The following is a 3,319-nucleotide window of genomic DNA, read 5'->3' as shown; positions in this document are numbered from 1 at the left end:
TAAAAAAGAGTTGTTTCAAAATCTTAAAGAAAAGGTTAACTCCAAAATTAAAGGTTGGAGTACCAGATTATTATCACAAAGAGGCAAGGAAGTATTAATTAAATCAGTACTTCAGGCAATTCCAACCTACGCTATGTCATGTTTCCTCCTACCTAATTCCCTATGTGGAGAACTGGAAAGCATTATTGCTAAATTCTGGTGGCAAAAGGTGCAGGGAAGAAAAGGACTCCATTCAAGTTAGTGGCAGCATATGTGTCGACCTAAAGAAGAAGGTGGAATGGGCTTTAGTAGTATGGCTAGTTTTAATGTCTCTTTATTAGCTAAACAAGGTTGGAGAATCCTAAGTAATCCTAATTCGTTAGTTGTGCAAGTATTAAAAGTTAAATATTTTCTAAAAATGAATTTCTTAAATTCGCGCCTAGGGAACAATAGTTCATTCACATGGAAGAGTATATGGGCAACTAAAGGCATTCTAGCAGATGGGCTATGTTAGAAAGTGGGGAGGGTACTGAAATCTCAGTTATTAACGATGTTTGGATACTAGATTTGAATTATTCCATATTATCGTCTCATGTTAATAATTTGAGTGACTTTAAAGTTACTGAATTAATTGATGATAGTTGCAAAAAATGGAAAAAAGAGTTGATAGCTTCTACCTTTCCGGTGGATGTAGCCGAGAAGATTCTCTGCATTCCGTTAGCAAAAGAGCCCCACGATGATTTTCTAGCCTAGAGAGGGGAGCCTTCGGTAGAATTCACGGTGTGTAGTGCCTATAAACTATTATAGGGCATTGAAATTGATCCTAGATCTTATGCTTTACAAACTGACTATAGGAAATTTTACAAAAATCTTTGGCTACTTAATCTACCTTCTAAGATCAAAATTACAGTTTGGGAATATCATGGAATTATCTACCTATACGGGTTAACTTGCTACATAGAAGGCTCTCAAACAATACAATCTGTCTTGGGTGTGGAAGAGCAACAGAAACCATGAATCATCTATTCCGCGAGTGTCCTATTTCAACATCAGTATGGAAAGAGTTATCATTTTCGGAGTTACTACAAGCATCTCATCTGAAGTTTCAACAGTGGCTCACCTGGGTTTTTGAACAGAATAATTCCTTTAATGTAGGATCTTTTGCTGCGCTCTTTGGGCAATTTGAGGAGAAAGGAACAAGAGAGTTCATGGGAAGGCCAACAGAACTGGGGAAGAGATAGTAAGTTACATCAATAGTTACATTTCAGAACTTAATGGGATTGAAAAGAAAGTACCAAAAATTATAACAGGAGTCAGAAAGTGGAAACACCCACCTGATCAGTTTGTGAAGATTAGTTTCGATGTAGCATATGATGGGAACCTTTATCAATCGGCTGTGGAGATTGTGGCCAGAGATAGTGAAGGAAATGTTCTCTTATCATTTACAGAGATTCATCACCAAGTCGCATCGGCTTTTGCTGCAGAAGCAATTGCTTGCCGGATAGCAACCCAAATTGGCATCAACATGCAATGGACAAATATCATTATTGAAGGGGATGCATTATCAATTATAAAGAAGTGCAAGATAAGAAGTCATGATAAATCAATGGTCGGAGCATATATTCACGATATTCATCAGTTATTGGCTAAATCTAAAAAATATTGTTTTGAGTATATTTCAAGAGTGGCAAATAGTTTAGCACATACACTTGCAACGAAGGCACTAAAGAAAAAGTATGAGATTTACCTGGTAGGAAAAATCCTTGAGTATGCTGAGAATCTGAAGGAAAATGAAAAGATGAGAGAACCAGATTGAAGATGAAATGGAGGAGGAGGAAGACTGGAGAGGCTGAAATACGATATTTTATTTCTTTGTTTTTGAATTTTTTAGGCCGTTATTTTAGTTTCGGGCCTCTTTTCAGTTGCTTGCTATTAGTTTTTGGTTCTAGCATCTGTTTTATTATTTTTGTTTTTTTTCCAGGTTAAAAATTTTACTCCTGGGCCCTTTTGCATATGTTTTCCTATTAGTTTTGGTTCATGTTATGTGCGCTTAAATTTTATTTTAATAAAGCTCAATCTGAATTTAGTTTTCAAAAAAAAAAAAACATTTGAAATTCATTTTCTACATTAGTTATGAAAAGAATTTTGTTTGAAAAATTTACCAACTAAATATATCTTACGCAAAATCATTAAAAAAATTAATTTTTAGAAAATCAATTCATTTTGAAAATAATTTTCCAAAAGTGATTTTCTGTGCAATAAATACATTTTAAGCTTTCCATTCCAGTTAAATTAAAAATAATAGTGATGACGAGATTAACTATTGCAGTAGTAATAATGAAATATTTATTTTGATTCAAAAGTAACTATAACATTGAGATAAGAATGAAAATAACTATTAAAGAGATTAAACTAAAAATATATATAATAAAGTTTTAAATTATTTCATTTTATGAAATTATTAAAATATATTAAATTATAATTTTATGAATAAAATAATAATATTGATCACAATATTATTTATATAAATTAATTTAAGTGTATTAATCATTATATTTTAAATATTTGTTTTTAAAAGGAAGTTATATTAAAATTATAGTAAAAATAAATAGAAGGGAAACACAAGTGAAAAGCATTGTCCAACCATGGAACAATTTCCTTCTAGAAATATTTTCAAGCCATGACAAACAAAGAAAGTGTAATTTATATATATATATATATATATATATATATATATATATATTATTGGTTGAGTTTTTAAAATTGATTCATTTATATTATATATTCTTTAATATATATCTATCCAACTCTTAACCTATTTATAAAATTTAAAACTAGATTAATGTTTTAATACAAACTTTATTTTGAGAATATAAACCTATTTAACTAGTTGAAATGATTTCCTTTATGTTGCAAATTAAATGTCATTTAAAAACTTAATTCATTCATATCAAAATAACTTCTAGAAGCTGGCATTTCCAACATATTCTCAATTTCTTTACAACTTTGGCATTTAATCTAACATATTTTGGAATAATAACAAATATATGGTGAAATTTTTTTAGGAGGTCAAAATTAAATTGTAATTTTTACAAGAATAAAATACAATTTCATCATTTAAATAACTTATATATTTATAATTTTAAAAGATTAAATTAAATTTTTATCATTTTTAAGGAACTAAAGTACAATTTTATTTTTACTAATTTAAAATTTTAAAATTTTAAAGGACTTAAATGAAAAATTTTCCATTTTAGGGGTCCCTACTTGCCCCAGTATTTATTTTATATCTTCTATGCGAAAGTGTTCAATTTTATAAAGTCTTCTCAACTGTTATTCA

At 29.4% G+C, this 3,319-nt stretch overlaps 1 long non-coding RNA gene across 1 annotated transcript; it reads right to left on the bottom strand.

Annotated features, from left to right (window-relative positions):
• Window positions 1-608: 608 nt before the first annotated feature.
• Window positions 609-1,897, bottom strand: LOC108452652 (uncharacterized). The gene is made up of 4 exons (XR_008282642.1): window positions 1,727-1,897; window positions 1,314-1,472; window positions 1,100-1,205; window positions 609-1,017 (listed from the first exon to the last, which is right to left on the bottom strand). It is a non-coding gene; the product is annotated as an uncharacterized LOC108452652 (long non-coding RNA).
• Between the last annotated feature and the right edge of the window lie 1,422 nt (window positions 1,898-3,319).

The sequence above is a fragment of the Gossypium arboreum genome, chromosome 5 (genome assembly GCF_025698485.1).
Source record: "Gossypium arboreum isolate Shixiya-1 chromosome 5, ASM2569848v2, whole genome shotgun sequence".
Classification (NCBI taxonomy): domain Eukaryota; kingdom Viridiplantae; phylum Streptophyta; class Magnoliopsida; order Malvales; family Malvaceae; genus Gossypium; species Gossypium arboreum.
Note: the sequence above shows the minus strand (reverse complement) of the source record. Positions and strands in the feature narration are given on the sequence as shown.